Below are 11,432 nucleotides of genomic sequence, written 5' to 3'. Positions count from 1 at the left end.
AATACTTCCCTCATTTCTTTCTTCTAGGATGTAGGTATGGAAATAATGCTTTGGACCTCTAGATATGCTCGGTAACTATATGAAGTCATACTAAGGAACCATTTATACATTCAATATGCATTCACTCCGTAAATATTTTAAACAATGAACAATGAAGGGTTCTGGAGTGGGTGACCCAACTCCAGAACCCTTAGAGGTAGCTTCCTAGGATAACCCTAAGTGTACTGCCTTATGTTTGGCTTGTTAGAAACAGAGTCTAAGGTGGAGATGCTTTTGCAAGTGTTTACTGAGGGAGCTCTCTTAGGAGAATCTGTAAGGAAAAGAGAGAAGAAGCTTAGCAAAGATACAGGTTCAGCTGAAATCTAGGCTTTGCTGAATCCCATGGGGAGCTCTACAGCACAAAAGATGTTACAGAGTTATGATACCCAACAAGGTACATTTTGCCCAACACACAGCAAGCCGAAAAGCTGAGACGCCAAGGTTTGCAGTAGAGAAAGCCTATTCGCAAGGCAACCAGGCAAGGAGACGGGAGAATGAATCTCAACTCCACCACCCCGAAGGCAAAGGGCTTGGGGTATTTATGGGATAAAGAACCAGGGAGGTCTGAGGAGTGGGGAGCATGGGGAAAGGTGATTGGAAGAAGGTGCAATAATCATCATTCTGCACAGGTGTAACAGCTACAGGCCTCAGCACATTCAAAAGGTCACTGGGTAGACACCCACACATGCCCATTTGGAGGGTCAGGGGTCCTAACCGGTCTTAACCAGCTCACCTCCAACTAGATGCCGCTGTCTCTAAGTTCTTGGTAAACATCTTATTGTTTCGGCCACGTGCCCCTTGGAGGACATGTGAGTCTTTTGTAGCAACAATTAAAATGACCTTGATTTAATTGAAGGCAGGTGAAATGGACTTGACTAATAATAATACTTATCCATGATTTTAGTGATCTCATTTTGAAGAAAGTGGGATGAGATTTTTATGCCAGTATCAGACAATTGTCACCTGCAAGCGACCCTTTGGGAAGGAGGGCAAAATCTCTCTGAAATCCCTGGGCAAGAAGCTTCTCGTAGGCTAAGGGCAATTTTTTCTTGTTTGTTTTTGTTTTGTTTTGTTTTGGTAAAGGGTACTGTACAGCTGTCAGTTGTTAGTAGCCAGCTGTCAGATCATCTAGGGGATGGACACACCATCCCAGGAAAGGAGATTGGTGGGGGGCACCCAACAGCACTTACTGTAGCAATGATCTTCGTTGATATCATATGGAACTATGGTTCTCTGAAACACATTTTAGGAAGTATTGTGGCATGTGTCAGGTACTGGAGGGGGAATGGCATGAACACATAATTGCAATACCTCAGCTCCATCCAACATTTACTTATTACGGCCTACCTGCTGACAGGCGCTGCGCTAAGTATAGGGTGACCAACCCTCTTGGTTTATACAGGGCTGAGAGAGTTCCCTGGATTCAAACCTCTCAGTTTTAAAACCAGGACAGTCCTGGGAAAACCAGGATGAGTTAGTCACTCTAGCTAGGTGCTGGGAACAGAAAGCGGAGTAATAGCATTGCCTACTTCAAGAACCACAGAATCTTCTAAACTCAATGAATGAATTGCCGGGGATTCCTAGAGGAGATGGCTGCTAACTTTGCCTGTGGGGAGTCATGGAGGAGGAGGCCTTACGCTGTCTTGTGCTTTTCTAAAACCACTAGGCTGTACCATTTCTCCTGGGCCCAGAGAACTCCACCTGTGCGCTTCTCCTGAAAGCTCATCTTCTTGCCTGGGGCCAGCCCAGCTCCTGCTCTAGCAGCTACAATCATACTCTAAAAGATATGAAGGCTGCAGAAGTGCTCACAGCAGATTAAGCCTGCTTCTTCCTCTCTTTCAGGATGGAAGGGGCTATTCTAAATTGCAGCAGGGATATTGAAACTACCACCCACATTCCCTTCTTCCTTCACTCAAAAAATATTGAATACCTACTAAGTGCCAGGCAATGATCTAGCTACTGGGGACACAGCAGTGCACACAACAGACAAAAACTCCTTACAACTTACATTCTAGTGGCAGAGGCAGGCAATCATTGTGACACATGGTGATAAATGCTTTGGTAAAAAGCAGGAAAACAATTTAGGAGGCTAATGAAATCCAGGTGAGAGGGGATGGTGGTTTGGATTGGGGCAGTGGTAGTAGATACAGTAAAATGTATTGGGGTTACGGATGTCTTTTGAAAGTGGAGTGATCAGAATTTACTGATGGGTTAAATGGGGTGTGAAAGAGAGGACTCAAAGGATGACTCCTAGGTTTGTGGCCTGAACAACAGAAGGATGTTGCCAATTAATGCGATGGGGAGAGCTGTGGGAAGAGGAGGCTTGGGAATGGGGGGTAGACCAGAAGTCCAGCGAATAGGCACCCAAGTCCAGAAGTTGAGTAGGTAATTGGATATATGAGTCTGGAGTACAGGAGACGCCTGAGCTGAATACATAATTTGGGGAGTCTTTAATTTCTAGGTGGTCTTGAAAGTTATAAACTTGTATGAGATCACTAAGGGAGAGGTGAAGAAGAGAAGAGAAGAGGTACAACGCCTGAACCTTGGGGAATGAAGAAGGTCCAATACAAGAGACTAGGAAGGAGCAGCCAACAAAGTGAAAGCAAAACCAGGGGTGTGTGTTCCCCTGGAAACCATGTGAAGACACTGTTCCAAAGATGAGGTCATGCTCAGATGCAAATCAAGTAAGATAAAGACGGAGAATTAATCACCGGGTTTAGCAACATGGGGATGATTGATAACCTTGACTAATCTAAGTTTTGACCACTAAAATGCAAAATTATTTCAGATTATGTTATCCTCTGGGATATCTCCCAACTTTCCTTTGAAAAATGGCCCAAGGTTTCCAAAAGAGTGTCAAAGTTTAGCTTTTTGGATTCCCAGACTGTGGTAACCGCAAGGGCGGGGATCTTATTTATCTCAGTATCTCTGGACCTCTGAAAAAACGCTTGGTACACATAGATGTTCAGAAAATATTTGACACATAAATGAAATGGATGTGATGTTCAGTATGCAAGTCTCCTCCTTTTCCTCTTTCTTTTCCTTATTATTCTTCTGTATACTGTCATCCGCTTTTTAAATTTCTCCAAAAGATGAAAGATTTGACCGTTCACAGATCTCCATTTTTGATAAAATGAACAATGAAAGACAAGAAAAACATACAACAACAATGAAAACAACAATCATTCCCTGGGAATTGATTGTGCACCTGGCACTAGACCAAGCATTTCACAACTGTAATCTTCACAGTGACACTGTGAGGCAGGCAGTATTGTTCCAATGTTACCGTTTTCTAGCTTAAAAAATTGAGACTCATGGAGGTTAAGCAACATGCCAGGGTCTTTAGAGTAGTGATGCTATGCAGTCACCGAAGCCCATTTCGTTCTCCTTCTGGGCACACGGCTCGATACGTTTTCCAGTCTCCCTTGCAGTTTGGTGTGGCCACATGACTGACTCCATAATGCAAAGTGGTTACCGTGACATGCACCCCGTCCAGGCTTGACCCGTAACAACCTTACACGCATAATCCTCTCTCTTTTTCTGAATACAGAAGCTAAATAGAGCAATCTCTGGGACCTGGTAAAGCCACAAGAAGAAAGGAAACTGGGTCCCTACTCTGTCAAGGAGGACCATTGACATTAGGCTATGCAGGAATAAGAAGTAAATTTATTTTGTTAAGCCATTGAGATTTGGGAATTTGTTTGTTACTACACCTAGGATTACTTGCCTTAAATGGTTAAACAACTGGTAAGTCTGAAGACTTATTTTACTGGGCGGAGGCGGGGGGAACTGGAGGTCACAAGCATAGACACCGTGTCAAAGACAAGGGACTTAAGTGACTGCACAATGCATGCTGTGTGCTGAGATCTCTAACCTTCTTCCCCACTTTGACGGCAGGATGCTGCCAGGATCTTCCCCTTCCAGGCCAGAGATGGGTAGAGACTTCTCTGGGGACTCTAACCTCCAGCCAAGAAGAAAGACTGAAAGATACAAACAAAGGGGGTTTCCTAACACATGGTCTGATAGAGTCAATGCTGACAGGCTCCACTCCTTGGCTGAGAGCTTCTAATCAGGATTTTTTGGTTCCTCACTTTTATTCATAACAAGCAACAGGGATTATCAGACATTAGAAAAGGCTCTAACATGAAATACAGAAACCACAATAAATGAGCAGAGAATGCAGTGGAGAGGAAATACAGACACGAAGGAAATGAAATGCCAAAGAATCTTTCATTAATGTTCTTAAGAGAGACAAGATAGCCCATGAATGAAATGAGAAAAAGATGCTGTAAAATAAAGAAAGGGAAGAAAATGAGTTTTTGGTAATTAAAAACATGAGGGCAGAAATAAAAATCTCGGTAGGACTGGAAGACAAATTTGAAAAAATATCACCAAAACTTGAGTAAAAAGACAAAGAAATAAAAATAGGAAAGAAATTATAACACTATTAGAGGACTGGTCCAAAAAGAATTCCAGAAAAAGAGAACTGAAAAAAGCCCAGAGGAAGGGTGGAAACAGTCTATGAAATAATTTAAGAAAATTGCCCAGCATTGAAGGATTTGTATTGGCTGATCAAAAGTGTTGTCATCTAGGGCTTCCCTGGTGGTGCAGTGGTTGAGAGTCCGCCTGCTGATGCAGGGGACACGGGTTCGTGTCCCAGTTTGGGAAGATCCCACATGCCACGGAGCGGCTGGGCCCGTGAGCCATGGCCACTGAGCCTGCGCGTCCGGAGCCTCTGCTCCGCAACGGGAGAGGCCACAACAGTGAGAGGCCCATGTACTGCAAAAAAAAAAAGTGTTTTCTTCTAGTGCAAAGGGCATGGAAAAAAAATCCATCCAATTGGAAAAATCGGAAAAAATCCAATTTCATGATAAAAGTTTATCATGAGATTTCTGATTAGTGGAGATATGAAAAGAGTCTATGAGTTTCTGGAGAGAAAAAAAACAGATTACATTATAAAGGTTCAGGTATCAGAATAGCTTCAGCTTTTCAATAGTAGTACCTCCCAAAATTCTAAAGGTAAATAACATCCAACTAACAATTATATACCTAGCCAAATCATTCATTATAATTGAGGGTAGAATAGCAATATTTTCAGATATCTAAGGTCACAAAATGGTCTCCAAAATCCCCTAGAGGATATACTTCAACAAAACGAAAGAATAAATCAAGAATGAGAAAGATGTGGATACAGCACATAGCAGAGACCAAAGAGGAGAGAGGTGAGGGGAATTCCTGGAAGGACGGTGAAGGTCTATCCCAGGATGGCAGCTGTGTCCACACATGACAGGCAACCCACCAGATCTGAGCAGAGACAGACCCACAGAGTGCTGTCAATACCAAGTCCCCAGCTAACCCGAGGACAGAACACCCGGGAGGGCGTGGGCTGGGCTCTGGACTAGACCTGGCTTGACCATACGCTCAGTGACTCCTTGCCCTCTGCCCCATGCCTGGCTGCTTGCATAAGCTGAGGACACTCTCTTCACCCACAGAAATGTCCTGTTTTAACCTGATCTTTTGAGCTGGATGCGGGCCATGTCATTCAGAGCAGCCCACTCTCTCTGACTATACTCCTTCCGCATACCTAGTTCTTGTCCCACACTTGTCTTGCCAGATAAGCTGTCATGTTCTAAGTGAGCTCTATGTTTTGAGGACTCATGTGTGACCTTGTCTGGTGGCTTCCCCTGCAGGGGCTCTTGTACAACCTCAGGGAGGCTGGGCCAGACTATGCCCTAGAGACTCAGTTCAGCCTGTCTCCTCCTGTGGGTCTCTATTTAGAGGGGACACGTGCAGGTTTGTGCTGCTGCCCATTTTCCAAAGCTAAACAAATTATCTGTATCTTCACGCGTAGGTGAGAGACCCACCCAAAAAACCTCCGTGGAGGAATGATTAACACAGAAGGTCGGATAGTGGTTACTTCTAGATGGGGCTGAAGGGAGAGCCATGTGACTGAGAAGGGACCCAGTGGGTATGTAAGGGACTAGTGATGTTCTCTTTAGTAGCTGGATAGTAGTACACGAATACTTACTTTATTGCTATCATTTGAAATGGTTCTGTATGTATGATCCATTTCAAAATTTTCAAAAGGATAACAGTTGAGCCAAACAATTGTCTGGGTTCCTTCCAACAATGATGAGCTCTGAGTTTATGAAGCTGAGTGGAATCGATGGACAGAATGAATCCAATGGTACAATTCATTGCAATCTATGAGCTGGCTCTGGGGCGGATGGCACTGATTTGGTATGAATGACTTCAGGTCCTAGAGAAAAGGCTGGTGAACTGCTGATGGAAAATAGGGGTCAGGGGAAACCCTGTGAGGTTTGTTGATCACAAACTGCTTTCATCCTTGTATTGCTTTCCCCTCACCTGGTCTACTCTCAACAGAGTATCCAGGAAGATCCTTTAATAACTTAAGTCAGATCATTTTATTCCTCTGCTCAAAACTCTCCAAAGAGTCCCCCTGTCTTACAGAGCAGAATACTGAAGGAGGCGGCCCTATACGATCTGGCCCCATGTCACCTCTATGACCTCCTTCCCAGCTGTTCCTTCTTCCCCCCTATTTGTTCTGTGTCAGCTACTCTCATCTGCTACTTTTCCACAAAGTGGCCAGGCATGCCTCTGCCCCAGGGCCTTTGCACTTGCCAGCTTCCTTTGTCTGATGAGCTCTACCTCCTGAAATCCCCAGGGCTTGCATTCTCATTTCCCTCAGGTTCCTACTAAAATGTCACTTTGTGAGGCCTTTCCTGGCCATTATTTGTGAAATTTCAACTCTTCATTTTACTCTTAACATCCTTGTCCCATTATATTTTTCTTATTGCGTATGTTTTTTGGTTCACTTTTTATTACCTTTCTCCCTCCTCCCTTCCCCCTCCACACTAAAACATAGGCTCCATGAGGGCAGGATTTTTGTCTGTTTTGTTCACTGTAATAGTCTTGACACATAGAAGGAGCAACGAGGCAACACTTAAAGTTTTCCCCTTGTCCTGCCTGGTTCCAGGACTCCATTTTCTGGTCTATAGCATTTCCTTTCATAAGCAGTAATTAATGGTATGGCTCAATAGTAGATGTTGATAAAGCATCTTCATCCTGAAAAGCATGCAGATGCCAAGGTTTATTATGATTAGAAAGACACAAGGGCCTCTGAGAGGCATGGGAATGGCTCAACCTTCCAGGCTCCAATGGCACCTTCTAGATTGCCTGAGCTGCCCTGCTGGCATGCTTCGAGGCCTCTCAGACACAATTTAGCCGATTACTTGACATGCATACTTCTTATTGTCTTATAGCGCTTTCATCAAGCTACGGCTTATGACAGATCAGGACAAGCCTAAGTGAAAACAGAGATTTGCTCTCTCAGCGGAGTGTGTTCCAGCTGACAGCGGAGAAAACACCAAAGACTACTCGGGGCTTAACGGGAATTATTCCTTCTATTTGATTTGGAAGGCTTTGTTCATCCTAAATAAGAAGAATTCAAAGACTTCCTCAAGCCCAGGGATTGAATTTGGTCAGATACCCCATTAGGGATGGAGGATCTGGGCTGACTTTTTAGAAGGCAAATGCGAAACAATAGTGAAAACTTCCTCAGTAGGCAAAGGGAAAATTCACAACCTACAAAACTCTTTGAATAGACCAGTAGATTTACTGTGTACACAGCAGAGACTTTAGTTACGAAGGAGGGGGAACATACCCACAAAACTTCCCCAACCTAAAGGTATTCACCCAGAGCAATAATTTATCAACCCAGAAATAAAAGATCTGGACAGAAGCATTATGGTTTCTTGGCAATAAAGCAAGTCTGACCATCTCTGCTAAAGGAAATGACTTGGGCTCTTGTCACAATCCTTATATTTGCACACTGTTTTATATTTTACAAAGCACACACACTCCATTGGTTTACCTTCCCAATAGTTCTGGAAAAGGGACAAGTCAGGAGATACGGTCTCCATTTTGCCGCTGAAGAAACAAGGGTGCAAAGAAATTAAATGATTTGCTTAATGTCATTTGTACAGAGCTGCCCAACTTTCTGTGATGATGGGAATATTCTATATTTACATTGTCCAATATGGTAGTCACTAGTCATCGGGGCTATTGAGCCCTTGAAATGTAGCTAGTATGATTAAGGAGCTAAGTTTTTAATTTTTAAAATGTTTTCATTAACTTCAATTTAAATAGACATTTGTGGCTAGTGGCTACCATAGTGGACAACACAGGAGTGAGTGACTCAGCTGAAACTCCAATCAAGAATGACTGGGGCTTCCCTGGTGGCGCAGTGGTTGAGAGTCTGCCTGCCGATGCAGGGGATGCGGGTTCGTGCCCCGGTCCGGGAGGATCCCATGTGCCGCGGAGTGGCTGGGGCCGTGAGCCATGGCCACTGAGCCTGCGCGTCCAGAGCCTGTGCTCCACAACGGGAGAGGCCACAACAGTGAGAGGCCTGCGTACTGCAAAAAAAAAAAAAAAAAAGAATGACTGAATCCATGGCCATAGCTTCCTCGTCTGGGCAAATTCTAATTAATGATACAAAAGGATGTGAAATTTGTTAAGCATACCATAGCTTTAGGAAAGGGTAAAGTGGAATCGGTCCCAGAGGCATACCTGGGCTTAGACCTACTGCTGCTCGTCACGTAGGCAAATGCCTGCAGCCTGGTTTTTAGAGTAAAGCACAGGATGAAATCTTGTTGCCATGACTCTTGCCATATGATCTCTTTGTGGCTTCCATCTTCAGAAAACAGGAAAAGGCCTTAGCCTCCCAACATATGCTAGGATGATAAGCACCTATTTAATCTCTGTCACTGCAGAGAGAACAGAGTATCTCCTTTGAAGTGAGAAAAGTTGCCTTGTGAATTTAAGCAATTCTCTTGGGATGGGATGGGAGGGGGCGGGTAGAGTTAGGCCAGGACTCATGTTGCCCAGCAAAGTCCCAGATCTGAGAATGTGTTCGTATTCCATGTTACAGGGGAGGGAGGGAGGGAGAGAAAGGGGGCAGTCAAACTTAGTGGGAGCTAGTTGTTCATTTGTTTCTATGTCCACATTGTGATTTCAGAACTATTACTATAAAGCAGGGTTTCTCGACCTCAGCACTATTGATATTTTGGGGCCAATTTTTTTTTTTTTCTATGAGCGGCTGTCCTGTGCAGGATGCTTAGTTACCTCTCTGGCCTTTATACACTGGAGTAGAACCCCATCCCCCAGTTGCGACAGGTGTCTCCAGACATTGCCAAATATCTCCTGGATGTATCCAGGTTGAGAACCTCTTTTGAGTCACCTTACATGAATCTACCCTATCTCATTTTGCTTGGAATATTTAAAAACTCAGGTTCTTTTTTTTTTCTTCCTCTCCAAAGCCCATTGTTACTGTGTTATATTGTTTTTAACTTTTGGTGGCGTTTGGGAAAAGGCATTAAAGTAAATTAAAAGCAGAAAAGACAGTAAGAGCCTTTAATGTCCTTCCCTTCCTTCCCTGATCCAATAATGTTTCAAATATAGCCCAGTATAGAGAATGCATTCAATACATATTTTCTAGACTGTGGGCATGAGTGAATAAAGCTCAAAATATCATGTCTTTCATTTGGGGACATTGGATGGGCCAGACATTAGGTTCTAAATGGTCAGATAGAAAGGCTTGAGGGAATCTGAACTGTGAAAGTTCTATGGGAGGAAATCCTAATTAGAGTCTTTGGAAGATATTCTAGAATCAGGATCCCAGAGATCAGCTACAAAGACAAAACTTCAGGGGTAGGCATCCCATGATCAAGAGCATGAACTTGGAATCAGACGAACCTAGTTTGGATTCTGGCTTTTTTGATTGTTTGTACGTGACCATTAAGCTTTTGATAATCATGAAGAAAAGTTAGATCTAAAGACAGAGAATCAGAAGAGAAAAGAGGTGGAGCTGGAGAGGAGGTGCAGGATCATTGCTGTTATGAGCTCGATGAGGGCAGGAGAGCTATGCTGCTGGAAGATGCAAAATAGCAGCGAGTCATTTTAATCTGCTGTTGTTTTAGGACGGGTTCTCCAGAAGCATGACAATTTGTGCACAAGTAACTTATTGAGTGTGCTCCCAGGAGAAGCTGGAAAAGGAGTAAGGAAAGTCCATCAGAGAAGAGAACGCAGTTGGTCAAGGGGACAATTTCAGGCAAAGTTCTAGTCTCAGCCTGATCCTGCAGGGAACTCTGGAGTATGAATGACATCTTGAGAGTTTGTCCCACCTGGAGGCAAGGGAGCTGGGCTTTCCTACTCCCAACTAGTCAGCCATTGGCTAGAGGCTGCCTTGAGAGGATTTAAACCATTGGGAACTTCTAGCTGTCTGTACATAGGGAAACTGGCTCAGTGGTTCAAGACTATTTCCCCAAAGAAAGTCGTAGATAAGCAGTTAGAAGTAAAGCACACAGAAACTGGGGATAAACGTACAAAACCAGTATAAAACAGATCTGAGGGAATCCGGGTGTAGCACTGACAGTGTCTGTTCCAGGTCAGCTGAGTTACTACTTGATCAGCATAATTAATAGCCTTGTAAGTGATTGTGAAGTTGTTGAGAACAAAAGAATTGGACGTCTCAGTGCTGATTGGGAAGGATTGAGGCACAGAGCAGGGCTTTGGAGGTGGTGAGACACGGGTCCTGAACTCTCTTAAGGTATTCCTGATCTGCTCCAGCTTTGGGCCCTCAGAGCGTTGCACTCTTGGACTTTTGGCCCATTTTTGTGAATTCAGGATAACTGCCTTTCTGGGCCCCGGGCATGGGCTAGACCAGGTTGGCTAAAAGGCCCAGGGCCCAAGAGACTGATGATTTATAGATTGGCTCTAGATCCTTGGGTTTGTCATCTAATGATCCCAAGGTGGCTTTTGGAGTAGGACAGGCCTGCTCTCGAGCCTGGCTAGTCTCTTATCTTTGGAACATTTGACGAGTCACTTGACCTCTCAGTTTCCTCATCAGCCATGTAAGGCCCGACCTCACAGGGCTGTCAGGCAGACAACAGGACATGAGCTACAGTATGTAAAGCACAAAGTAGGTGAGCAGAAAAGAAAAAAATAAAAGGATTTGCTTTCTTCTTTGTACAAATGTCTTTTTGTTGTTGCAGGCATTTGCATCGCTTTGGGGGGAATGCAGGGGCTAGGGTAAAAAAAAAAAAAAAAGAGGAACCTACATTTTGGGTTACTTTTAGGAATTAAAATTTGTAATCATAGTAGCCAGATTCATAAGAAACCACCCATACTTTCTAGGTAAGTATAGCTTATATAATTAGCAGCACCGCAGGCCAAGGCAGCCACAACTGCTGACCCATTGCAAAGCGTGCCATGTGGTCAGCGGCTCAGAAACTAGGGCAGGAAGAAGGCACTGGAGAAGGCCACAGGGCATCTGGGTCTCCCCTGGACTTTTACCTGGGGCGACTGGCAAAGGC

The sequence above is a fragment of the Leucopleurus acutus genome, assembly GCF_964270905.1.
Source record: "Leucopleurus acutus genome assembly, chromosome: 11".
Classification (NCBI taxonomy): Eukaryota; Metazoa; Chordata; class Mammalia; order Artiodactyla; family Delphinidae; genus Leucopleurus; species Leucopleurus acutus.
The sequence above is the reverse complement of the archived record's forward strand: the minus strand, read 5'-3'. Positions refer to the sequence as shown.